Below are 14,567 nucleotides of genomic sequence, written 5' to 3' on the forward strand. Positions count from 1 at the left end.
TACATTTCTTATACCTGCTGGAAAGCTTAATTTTGAATAAAAGGCCTTACCCTGAATCTAGGATGAAATTCAATCAACCCCGCCGATGATCCATTCCGGCAAACTTAGAGAGAACTTTCCCAAGAGCGTCGTTGTGGCATTAGATCATTGATCTGGTGAACGATGGGGCCGAAATCAAAGAGAGAGGAGGGAGAAACAGTAGAGATAAAGGAGAGAGAGAGAGTTTCTACTAATTTTCCTGCGTAAAAATCTGAGGTTTGCACTATTTATACTATGGGCTTCGTCGACGAGTCACGTCATCTTGTCAACGAGGCAAAGAAAAAGGCTTGTTGATGAACACCATCTCCTCGTTGATGAAATTCAGAACTTGAAACACAACCCTTCGGTTTCTTCTCGTCGGCAAAACATGTCCTCGTCAATGAGACCCTCTTGTACCCTCGTTGACGAATCCCTTGTGTTCGTCGATGAGAACCTAATTAATTTTCTTTGCTTATTACATGAAGTGTCACCTCAGACGTCTAAACAGGGTTTTCAGACGAATGACCCTATATCAGTTCAAATTTTTTAGAGTTTTTGAACTTTTCAGACGACTGAACCCAAAGGCCCAGACGACTGATCACTGTTAACGGTTAGAAGTTTTAAAAGTTTTAAAGTTCTAATTTAATTTCTTGCATCCCAAATTTTATGAAAACTTGGGAAATACTCCAAGTAATCTTAGGCAACACAAAAACACTTTTCGTAGCCTATAAATGTGTTTAGAATATCAAACTAACCAAGAAATTTAAAACTCTCACAAAAGCTGAAAGGTCTCTAAATTCTCTCTTGCTCTCACTTTTGCTAATCTGATTTGCTGAGAATCCCTGAAGTACTAATCATCCTTCTCTAGTGTTTTGAGTTCTTAATTCTCATCTGAAGGAGATATTGGTGAAATCACTATCGAGCTTCAATCTAAATTCTTTTGATATTTTACATTGAAGTATATAGTGCTGAAATTGTACTAACTTGCTCTTTTTGAGAGTGTTTCCGTTACATAGAAATCTTTTTTGATTCCCTTGTAGATTGTGACGAGTCCAAGGTATTTGGATCGTTGAACCAAGTGAGGGGATATCGCTTGAAGAGGTGACTACTCTAGCTTATTGAACGAGTATTGAGTGTGGGGTATCGCTTGTAACGGTGTTGTTCCTCCTGGAAAGGAACTGATTTAGTGGAATCCTTTAGTAGTTTTCCAAAGGTAAGGACATAGGCTGGGGATAAGCCGAACCTCGTAAAAATCGTGGTGTCACTCTCTTTCCTTACTCTCTTTAATTTTTATGATCATATAAACTATGAAGTTTGGAAATTAAATAAATTGAAGTTTAATTTGTTTTTAGGCTTGTGGAAACCGAAAGAGAGTACGTTGGTTGATCAATAAATTTGCAGAAACTATAAGGGGGTACGTTGATTGGTCAACACCCCAAAACCTATTAACTGAAGGTTTATCTGAAATCTAAATTTTGGAAAGAGTGTGGATGTTATATTGAGAAAGCTAATACATTCACTACAGGGTTTGAATTAAAATTCATATATACACAGTGCTGCATACAACCAAGTTGAGAAATGCCAAAAGAATTGCATAACATATTTTGATTGAATATTGAGTGGTTGTTTGATTGGTTACTTATTTGTGGTAGATTGATTTGATTGGTTAATTAAGTTTTGTGGTTGTGGATTGAATAAGAATTAAGCATTTGTTGTGTGATTTCTAAATCAACAAGAGGTTAAAGAATTCATAAAAAGAATTTAAAAGAAATTTTAATAACCTAATTCACCCCCCCCCTTGTGGGACTACACCTTTGTTTTCAATTGGTATCAGAGTCTGGTTATAGCAAATCTTAATTAGTAGCTATATAAAGATCTAGATGGCACACGTAGGCGTAGCTCCCTTTGGAGAGGGTAAATCCTCAACTAGGCATCATATCTTTTGTGGTTTAAACTAAACATTTTGGAAACAACGCATGAGGATCTACCTTCAAACCATGGATTGGAAAGCATGAAGGGTTGTCACACATGGTGACCTTATCCCCAAAAAAATTGTAGATGGTATAGAAGTCCCCAAATAAGAAAAAGAATGGACCGACCAAGACCATAAGATGTTACAAAAAAATTCTTGTGCTATGAATGTTTTATATTGTGCTGTAGACATAAATGAATTTAATAGGGTCATGACTTGCAAATTAGCCAAGGAAATATAAGATAAATTAGAAGTAACCTATGAAGGTACTATTGATGTAAGAGACAATCAAATCAATATGCTCACTAGTGAGTATGAAACTTTTAGGATGAACCCGGATGAAATTATCACTAGTATGTACACTAGGTTCACCCACATAATAAACTCCCTAAATGTATTAGGAAAAACTTACACCACTTATGAAATGATTAGAAAAATTCTTAGAGGGCTGCCATCCATGAACCAAAAGCCACAACCATAACGGAAGGAAGACATTTGAAAAAAAACTCCTTAGATGAACTTATACGTTCTCTCCTCACATATGAAATGACAATGAATGAAAGGAGTGGAAAAACTAAATTAAAGGGGAAAAATGGAATACATGCAGCTTAATTATTTAACTAGTTTGGTTTATTTCACATGCATGTGTTTTGGATCCACTATATGTGAGATTAATTGTCTTTTTACACCATGTTCACGTGCTTTGCCAATAGTTATTGTTAGAATTGGAAAATATCACCAAATTTATTTTACTAGCTACTTTCTTAGGAATCAAGATGGACTTGTAACATTGCTTTTTGTATGAATTTTATATTTTAAATTTATATTTGTATGAATTTAAATAAAATTTTAATATAATTAAAATTCGGACTATATAATTAAATTAAAGTCATGTACTGTATATCATTAATTTTTTAAAATATTAAGTACCCAATGGTTGTGCTTTTGGGGCATGTTGGAGTTATTAACTAACATTAATTTCCTATGCTCTCCTAGTAATAAGTTATTGAGTTTCTTCCATGGCTTATATCTTGCTACATATTTTTTTATTTGTGTTCTTAACCTCATGTTCTTTTAATTTGAAATTTGAAAAACATCTCCTTAGATGAACTTATAGGTTCTCTCCTCACATATGGCATAGTGGGTAGCTAGCCAATCCATCCCTAGAATTATCTCAAAACCATGCATATCTAAGATTACCAAATTAGCTGGCAAGGACCTCCCCTGTACATAGATTGGACAATCTCTAAACACCTTTCTACACAACACTACAGTCTCAATCAGCGTAGTCACGGACAAACTGACATCTAATGGTTGAGTTTCTATCCGGTAGGACTTGATAAACTCCTGGGTTATAAAGGAGTGAGTCGCCCCTGAATCAAATAAATTAGAAGCTTTATAGGACAAAATTAAAACAATATGTGTCACTACATTATCGGCCGCCTCAGCATCTCCTGATGTCAAAGCATAGACCTGTGACAGGGCAGTGTTTCTCTGTTGATTGCCTTGGCGTGTTCGGTTATCTCCTCGATATGGTCTAGGAGCAGGTGGGTTAACTGGGGGTGCTCAGCAGTCTCTTGCTATGTGATCAGATTGACTGCAGTGATAACAGATCACCTCTCTGACCCGGTAGTCTCCTGGATGTCTCCTATGGTACCTAGGGCAGAGAGGTTGCAATGGTTTGCCCTGTACAACTCAGTCTCCCATCCACTGTCTCTGACCTCCTCTACCACCCTGTCTCCTCCAAGGCCCTCGGCTTGTACCTACCTAAAAATAGGGAGGCATGGGCCTTTTTCTCTGACTTTGTGCTCCAACACCTCTCTGTAGGCTGGTCTCTATAACTGTGGCTTTATCTACTAGTTTTTAAAAATTCTGGACCTGAAAAACCATAACCTGCTCAAATAAACCCTGTCTCAGGCTTTCCTTGAATTCCCTCACCTTATTTTCCTCATCTGACACCATATATGGGGCAAATCAAGATAGCTCGATGAATCTGGTGGCATATTGCTGTACCATCATGTGTCCTTGAGTCAGATTTAGGAATTCCTCCGCTTTAACATTTCGGGTAGTAGCGGGGAAATATCGCTCAAAAAATACCTCCCTAAAGCGGTTTCATGTCATAGCTACAAGCTCAGGCTGCTGCTCCTCCAGTAATCTCGCTGATCTCCACCAGCGTTTAGCTTCTCCTATCAACTTAAATGTAGCAAAGGATACTTTCTACTCCTTAGTGCACGGGAGAGCTGCCAATGTCTCCTCCATCTCCTAGACCCAGTTCTCAGCCACAAATGGGTCGGCCCCTCTAGAGAAAGATGGGGGATATATACGTGTGAACTGCTCAATTGTGCATCCTCGTTCCCCAGAACTCCTGGCCATTTTTGTCATCACCTGTTGGGTGACACTACATAGTACCGCATCTAGGTCTCTGCTGCCCATACTAGAAGGCCTTGTATCATCACCTCCAGCATATGCATTGCTACTTCCAGGGTCCATCCTGAAAATGGAACAAAATAGCCTTAAAATTCTATCATCATAACACAACTAATACACTCTTCAGACTAAGAATCGTAAGATATTCTCCTATAACCCTTCATCTTAACATTTTCATTCCCAATTTAAGATTCAGTTTTACCACTCATAAACAAGAACTGACGATAGTTTACTATGACTTTCCTGAAATCATCATTCTAGGAACATCACAGAAACCACCATAGAATATCCTACCTCCAGGCTACAAGATAGAACCCTAAATTTCAATCTTTAACCTCCAACAATGACTGACTCATATCCCAGTCTACCCATCTCCTACTCTCATCAAGATTCATTCCTATACTCTGGTATTGTATTCCACTGAAGTCTGCAGAACTTAGCAACCTAGGCTCTGATACCAAACTGTGATGCCCTGAATTTTTTTTTTCTACCATTTTTTTTTCAATAAACAATAATAATCAATCATTATCTATCAACTAACTCTGATACTATATATTACACATAACCTAACCTTAAGGGGGTGCCGTGTATTCAGTCCATCCAAACATACTATCCACGTAGCAGAATACATACTGTGTCTGGGTCCAAAATACAATACAATACCAGAGTGCTAAGACCTCTACACACATATATACACCCCCATAAATTCATAAAATAGTCTAGGGGTTACAAAAAACACATCCCATACTCAACCACTTACCCGGAATACTAGGGTACTACGGTCTCCTCTACCTTGGGGCTCTCTATGCTCATCTGCCCTTATTTCTTGAAATGTTTAGATTCTGGATGAGACACCTCTAAGTAAGATGGAATAAATTATTGACAGTGTGTGACATATGAGTTTAAATATATTAACACATCCATTTAAATAATTATAACAACTGAAAAAAATATACCGATATGTACTCAAAATCATATATTTTTAGTGTCACAAACTTTCATATCATTTTCATAATCATATACATACTCATTCATTTCTTATATCATATACGTACTCTATCATTCCTTATATTCATAATCATACTCCAGCCCATGTGTATCCACTAGCATATAGCATAATGCGTTTGTAACCCATGACTGTTCATTTCTCATATCATTTTTTTCATTTTCATAGTCTAACTCATGAGTATCCACCAGTATAGAATACACTACGCGTCTGTAACTCATGTTGTTCATTTCGCTTTTCACTTTTCATAAACATTTTCTAGTTCATGAGCATCCACCAGTATAAAATACACTACGCGTCTGCAGCTCATGGCTGTTCATTATTGCATCTGTAATGAGAAACCATCCTAAGGATAATCAATTCATCATGTATTCACCCCACATGACCATGTTGTGCGACCCGAAGGTTGGACCTAACCGCGGTTGGGCTACTCGGTTAGATCAAAATAGGGAACGCATCTGTAGTATGATTGACCTACCCAATCCTGGTTCGGACCCTAGGGGGTAACACAACCCTTCACAGGCCCAATCGACTATCTCGCCACACTCTATATTAGACATGTGGTTGCACTAAAACAATGCTAGCAACGGTACCGTGCTCTCAGAATAACTCTAGTCCATTAGGGTTCTCATTTCCACATTTAAGTATTCATATTTCATTATGTCTGAATAATGCTCATCACATCTATATATATATATATCATCATCATCATCATCATTTTTGTATAATTCTCTGTTCAACATTTCTGTACAAAATATATTTAAGTATTTCACATATCATCATTTCAGTATAAAACACACTTGTGTAGTTCTCATTTCATTATTTCTGTAATTCTCATTATTTCTGTATAATTCTCGTCTCATTTCATCATTTCTATGCAAAACATATTTGTATATTTCGTATATCATCAATTCTCAGTAAAAACATATTTGTATATCGTATGTCATCATTTCTATATAAAATATAACAGGGTTTCTCATATCATCATTTTTGTATTTCTCGTATATTCATATCTGCATAAAATATAGCAGTATATCAACATTTCTCAGTACAAATCATATATTTCATTATCATTCACATTCCCAATATAAAGCTGTTATTTCATATTCCTCATGCCACACAATTTTAAAATGGTTATTCACAATATAATAATCATAAGGAAAATATTCATATCATAATTTTCTAATACTATATACCATATTCTCGTTTTTACATACTTTAATCAATCAATTAATTTCCTAAAAATATCTGTTATAATTTATTCCCCTTACCTACTTACTAAGAGAATTCCTATGAAGATCCTAAAATCCAAGCCCACGGCGTTTTGGAGCTTAAAACCCTGAAATCACATTTCCTCAAAGCAATCAACTCAACCTTAGAATTACAATTATTTTAATATTTCCTAAGTCCACACACTCCTAATAAATAATTAAACTTTAAAAATAATTAACGGATATAATTTCATTATCCTTACCCTATCCTTGGAGTGGTGCTTAGGAAACCCAAATTAAAAATTTGCTCCGATTAAAATGACGAGAATCAAAGTTAGGACCCCATGATGGTGTCCAATCGTCGATTTGGTTAAAGATTTGAGGAAAAATTTAGGAGAGAGAGAGAGAGAGAGAGAGTTTACCTTATCCCAAGAGTGGTATTTAGGGTGAACCCTGGAGGATGAGTAGGGTCTATATCTATTTTAGAATCATTTTGTACCGCTTTTTCTTTGTTCATCAACAATTCCATAATTTTGCTCATTTTTTCAATCAATTCTTCCTGTCCTTGTTCTATGCCCAGGACGCTGTTTTCTAGTTGTTCGCTCATTTCTCTTGCCTTTCTTCGGGTATTGTACTAATGTGTAGTGGTCTTAATTATTGCTTTTTTCTACTCAAACGACTTCTTTTCCTTGAGAGAGCTGTGGACCAAAACTTTCTTTTTAGAACTGAATGTATGATTATGTAAGGCATGAATGTGTGAGTATTTAATGCATGACCATGGGATGCGATAAACGTTTGTGCATGGATGTAACTAATGCAATTACTCATACAAATAGAGATATGAACATGCATGTGACCTATCGTGCATGATTATGTGTGAAATTATGCATGAATGCATGGATGCAATGTAACCTAACTAACTACTTTGTCAGCATTCTAGGAAAAGTCCCACTAATGAGAGATTTCAAGATTAAGACAATCATTGATGGGCCACAATTTCAATTCAATTCTTCTCTCAATCATTCTTTTCCTTGATGATGGTCCATGTACCTTAGATTCTATGAAGGGTCAAATTATGATCTGAGGTTGGGGTTGACCCAGGTTAGTCAACCCACTGGATTTGTTCAATACAGGCTTGTGAAGTTTAGTGTGCACTTGGGCCTCAAGTATATTAAAATATGGGCTTCAATATATTTCATGATGGGATCAGGCCCTAGTTTTAAAAGGGCTTGGGCTTGGAGTGCTTAGAAAAATGTTGGCTCATATTTTTAGATAATAGGGCCGAAGCCCACTTTTGAAATCTAGGTTTTAACCTTTTTGAAAATCAGGCTTGGGCCGAGTTTTTACTTAGGAAAAGGTCGGGCCTTGGTTTGTTTTTAAAGAATTGGGCCCAAGTTATTTGAAAAGGGTTGGGCCGACCCATATTTTAAAATGCTTGAGCCAAGTGCTTCATTTTTATTTTTTTGAAAGGATGGGTCATGATCTCATTATTGGGCTTTTTCAGAATACTAAGTAGTATGTATGTCTAAATGTATGTCAAATGCATAATATAATACAAAGTATTTCACAACATATATACAATAGACAGCATGGGGATAAGGATGTCCCAACCCAGGGTAGGTATGTATATATAGGGTTCGTCATGACACTATCCTAGTTAGGGAAGACTATAGATAAGTATGTGCGGATAGGCTCTAACCCTATTGACAAAAGGTTCCCAGTTTGGAATTCCATCCTCCCCCATTGGGGTCCGGATAAAACCCGCACTGAGCGGAGTGGTTCGCGGGTCCCATCAAGCTCTGCCATGAAGGGACTGACGCTATTACACTCTTATCTAATCCTAGTAAGGAAAGCTCGGGTCTAGAGCGTGAAAAGTGTGTGGATTTAAATTTAACCTAATCCCGCTATCCCCACATTTATTCACATGCTATAAACAATATGGAAACAAGATATCTACCATTAATATATATATATATATATATATATATATATATATATATATTCAAAAGATAAGGAAACACAATATATGCAATTAATATGTTTATTCACAAAAAAATTTGGAAACAAAAGAATAAGGAAACAAAATATTTACGATTAGTATACAAAATATCGGTAATTAATATGCTTATTCAAAATATCTACAAATTAATATGCTTTATTCGGAATATTTGGAAACAAAATATCTACAATTAATATTAACAAAATTAGGAAACAAAATATTTTTACTTAGTTAAGGTTATTTGTAAATTATGGAAGTAAAATATTTACAACTAATCAAAGTTATTTACAGATTACAACATTCACAAAATAAGGAGTAATTAAAAGATTTAATAAATTTAAACTTGGGATAATTTTTAATTAATTAATGGCTCGACTCTCTAAGGTCCCCAGCGGAGTCGCCAAGCTGTCGCGGCGTCCTGGGAGCGCGTGTGCCCCGGGCGGTGAAATTAGAATCATTTGGTATTTTCATGGAAAAACATGGATATTGGAGTCGCCACTAACCTTTAGTGCGGTTAGAACACATGATTACTACCCCGTTAGGGGTACAATCGGTCTACATTACCAGAGTTGGGGTCGGGAGTTCGGTTACGCGAGGGGAAGGTACGAGCACCCCTTACGCGTCCGTTCTTACGAACGGTACTTAATTAATTTGAAATTATCCCTAAGTTAATCTAATAATTCTTTAAATTACTCCTTTTTATGAATTTATAAATACATGTAAAAAATAAATAAATATATACATATATATTCCCTCCGAGCTTAGGGTACGTGATGCCCGAAGGCTCATACCCCCACAATAAAATCATAGGGATAAAAAAAATAAAAAATATTCAATAACAAAAATAAAATAAAATAAAATAAAATAATAATAATCATTATAATAATGAACATAATAATAACAATAATAATAATAATAATAATAATAATAATAATAGTAAAAATAATAATAATGGTACTAATAATAGTAATAATAATAATAATAATAATATTAATATTAATAGTAGTAATCTCATAATGATAATAATAAATAATATTAATAGTAACAATATGCACATATTAACAATAAATACATATTCTGAATATCATAATGGTAACGTAATAATTTCACACATGATAATAATAATAATACACTCTAAATAAAAGGTAATAATAATAATCTTCCTAATGGTACACACCCCTAATATTCTATAACTACCTTTACACCCATATGGAAATAATTAATAAAATAAATAAACCAAATTTAAAATTAAAACATGGAAACTAATGCAAAGGTAAAGAAATAATGAAATTATGGAAACAAGGTATTGCTGAAAATAATATATACCAATATGACATTGTTGCCAAAATTAATATACACCCTAAATAATTACGCAGGTAAATGAAATAATCACATTAAACATTAAATAATACAGTAATAATAAAAAAAAACCCTAAATAATTACACAATCAAATGAGATAAATATATTACCCATTAAATGTCACAATATCAATAAATAAAAAAACCCGAAATAATTATACAAGCAAGTAAGGTGAACATATTACTCATTAAATATTACAATAAAAACAAAGAACTGTAAATAAACATATAAGCCAATAAGATGAATATATTACACATTGAATATTATAATGACAACAAAATAAACCCTAAAACACTAACATATTACATATTAAAATCAACAATAATGATAAAAATCCTAAATATAATACAAGCAATAAAAAAAATGCATATACAATAAAATACCACTAACATAAACATATCGCTCATTAATAATAACACAACTATGTGAAAATATATGCAAACAAACCAATAGCATAAATACACCGCACTGTCATAATAACATAAATATACGAAACAAAATAACATAAATGTAGAACACCATCATAATCTCAACCTAGTGAATAATATAAACATGCAATATAAATATAGAACACCATAATAAAAACATTCTGAATATACCATAACATAAACATACACTGCAATAACAATAACATACAAAATAATAATAATAATAATAATAATAATAATAATAATAATAATAATAATACAAAAATAACATGAATATACACCAGTGATTTAATACCTGCAAAAATAAATATACAATCCCGCATATATACAAAATATAACCTAATAAACAATTCTATGTATACAGAGTGGATGTGTGTGTTTGTGGTCTGCCTGCAGATATACAGGCAGAGGGACTTACAGCGGGGGGCGTGGGCTTTTCTGCAACAGGAAGGTGAAGAGGCCGATGGTGACAATGGTTGCTGCGCGTGGCCTCGGATCTGTGGTCTGGAAGCAGTTGTGGAGGACCTGGAGGTGGCCAAGAGTTGCAGAGGGTGGTGGAGAATGGCTCGGGAACTGCTGCTGTGCCCTGTTGGGGGCTGCTCGGGTGGTGGCCGGAGTTACAGAGGATGGTGGAGAAGGGCTCTGGAACTGCTGCTGTGCTTCGCTGGGGGCTGCTCGGGTGGTTGCCGGAGTTACAGAGAAGCTGGAGTGGTGGTTCGGGGCAGAGGAAGCCCACGGATCTGCTGGGGGTTGCTCGGGTGGTTTCTGGAGATGATGATCTACGGAGTAAAGGTGGAGGCTTTGGGTGGTGTCTGCTGCTCTCGGTGGTTGAAAACGGAGGTTGTAGCTGGTGTGGCCGTGGAAGATGCTGTCGGATTGGAACTGGGATGCTGGAATGTGGTGAACAGTAGGCTCGCCGGAGTGATGGAAGAAGAGGATGTTGCTGGTGCGTGGACTGGAGCAGCTAGTGCTAGCTCGCTGGCAAGGGAGTCCCCGGGTGGAAGGAGAAGAAGAAGAAGTTGCGGCGGCTGTGTGCGCCCGCGGCTGTGTTCGCAGCGCCCCCCCCCCCCCCGGTTGTGTGTGTGCAGCGCCCCCTCTTTTTATAAAATTTTCAACCCTAAAAAAAAAAAATCCTTCTTTTCTTTTCCTTTTTCATTTTTATTCTCTTCATACTTTTATGATAACAATATATACAATAATAATGATAATAATAATGAAAATAAAATAAATAATAATAATAATAGTAAATATGATAATAGTAAAATGGTAATAAAATAATAATAAATGAAATTTTAAAATAAAATAACAAAGATAATAAAATAATAATAATAGTAATATAATAATAATAACAATAGCAAGATAATAAAGTCATAATAATAATATTTTAAAAATATTTAATAACAATAATAAAAAATAATAATAATAATAATAAAATCAAAATAATAATAAAATAATAATAATAATAATAATAACATAATAAAATAAAGATAATAAAAACACTAATAATAATAATAATAATAATAATAGTAATAATAATAATAATAATAATAATAATAGCAAAATAATAATAATATTAAAAATAATGATAATAATATTGGGCCTGGGTAAAAATGGGGTGTCTACAGCACCTAAGACGCCCTAATCACAAATCCACTTCGGTTAAAATGTTGGTGGGCGAGAATGGAACCTAGTGGTATTTTCTGTTCTTCAATCAGCCGAGAATTGGGGAAGAAATTAAGGAGAGGGAGAGAGAGAGAGAGAGAGAGGCGGCGAGAATGAGGGGGTTCTGCTCTTTCAGGAAATTTTTTTCCTATCTTTTAGGATTATATATATATATATATATATATATGCACACACACACATTATATATTATAATATTATAGTATATTATATTATATTATTTAATAATAATTAATTAATTAAATTTTTTATTTTTATTTATCTATTTATTTATTTTTTGGAATCACTGCACCTAACTTCAGTCAAGGTTTTAACAGTTTCATCTTAACATTTCAACTGTATCGATCATATTCTAGTTATTTTACAAGTATTATCATTTCCCATAAAAACAACTCCACCATCTAATTCTTTAAAATTAGAAAACCATTCCCTATTGAGACACATGTGATAGGAACAATCATAATCCAAAATCCACTCACCAAAATAATGTGACGAAGATGTTCAAACAAGAGAAAAATTTGACTTACTTCCATCATCATTGGCTATATTGACATTATAATGTGTTTTGCCCTTATTCTTTTGTTGTAATTTAAGGTAATCTTTCTTTTAATGCCCTCTCTCATGACAAAAGGCGCATTCATTTCAAGCAGGTCTCCCATGAGATTTACTCCTCTTTCCAGGTTTACGACTCTGAGAACGTCCCCTTATTGTTAGTGCTTCTACTATTTTTTTATGGACCATCTGATCCTTCTTTCTGCATTCAGTACTAATCAATGTAATATAAACAACATCAAAAGTAACTTTATCACTCTCATACAATAAAGTGGTGGTCAAATGTTTATAATCATTGGGGGGAGAATTCAGTAACAATATAACTTTATCCTCATCTTTCACCTTTTCACCCAAATTTAACAAATCGACCAAAATTTATTGAAAACATTTATATGGTCATTAATCGAAATATTTGGTTGATACTGGAAGTGAAACAATTTCTTTTTCAAATAGAGCTGATTTTCCAAACTCTTGGTCATAAATGTATCTTCCACTGTCTTCCACAATTTCTTTACACATGTCTCACTCATAATACAATATTTCTTATCTTTAGTGAGACAAAGATGAATCGTACCACATGTTTGACGATTGATCTTTTCCCAATCTCTGTCACTCATATCCACTGGTTTATCATCCAAAGCAATATCTAATTCTTGCTGATACAAGATGTCCATCACCTCACATTGCCACATACCAAAATTATTGGTACCATCAAATTTCTCCACCTTAAACCGAGCATTAGCTATTGTCTTTGACGATGATGTCGAAGCTGTTGGGATTGGTGTTCGTGTGGATAGAGTTTCTTCTACTACAGTTTTTGCCATCTTCTATATATTCAATAGTAACCAACAAAGTAAAATCCCTAAGATTAATAGTATGTACCAACTGTGTATACTTTGTTTTATCTTATGAAATTTCACTTTGACCAGGCTGACCTCTAGGGAGCGACTGAATTGCAATGGTCTTTAAACACTCGATTAGATAAGGTCTTTCGTAAGCATCAAACGTGGAATCAAAAATTGGAAAACCTCCATATCGACACTATTCAACCTAACTGTGATACCAATTGTTGTGTCGGGCACCCCACTTGCGACAAACACCAATCCTACCTCCCACGTTTTGACCCAATTTGGATCCATCTTAGCAGCTTAGATGATCCTTCTTAACCTTAGTAACACACTCCCACACCCAGAGTTATGAACCGTCAGCTCTGATACCACTTGTTAACACCAGAGGAGTCCAAAAGTGTGTTTGATACACATGGGTGAGCACCAACTTAACTCAAAAGTTTAAACCTATTGAGTCTTGGGCTACACCATGTATATAAGTACTTATCAAATACTCACTTTTTCTAATGTGAGACAAAATTCACTAGTGAAATTCCGATAGAAGCCCTTCAAAAGAGGGCATTTAAATATTTCTTTGGTTTGGTTTGATCTAGTTGGTTTTTGCCTCAAAATGGGCCTTAATTATGCAAACTAATCATCAAAAGGGGCCTTGTCTAATTATGCCAATTTAATGAGAAAATTTATTTAGTGATTTTAGATTTTAGGATTTGATAAGGTGATAGGAAATAATCTAGTGCTTTGCTGTAATGGTTACTTAATGACTAAGCAATAATCAGTTCATTTCGGTTCTTCTAGTTTTTGAAAACACAAAATCGAAAAGTAAAATGGTAATCTTCTATTTTTGACTTTCTGAATCGAATCGATGGAACCGATTGACATAAATAACTGGCTGACTCAGTATGATTTAGTACTGTTCCTTGGGATTTTTCAATTTTGATTGATTCCTTTGCACTCCTGCTGGCTGAGTTGAGCCGCTCTCGGGTGCCTCCCCCAACTCTCCCCATTTAAAACTTCCCATGAAAATCCTCCCCTTTGTATTAGGAGGACACCTATTCTATAGGCAATT

The sequence above is a fragment of the Malania oleifera genome, chromosome 2 (assembly GCF_029873635.1).
Source record: "Malania oleifera isolate guangnan ecotype guangnan chromosome 2, ASM2987363v1, whole genome shotgun sequence".
NCBI lineage: Eukaryota > Viridiplantae > Streptophyta > Magnoliopsida > Santalales > Ximeniaceae > Malania > Malania oleifera.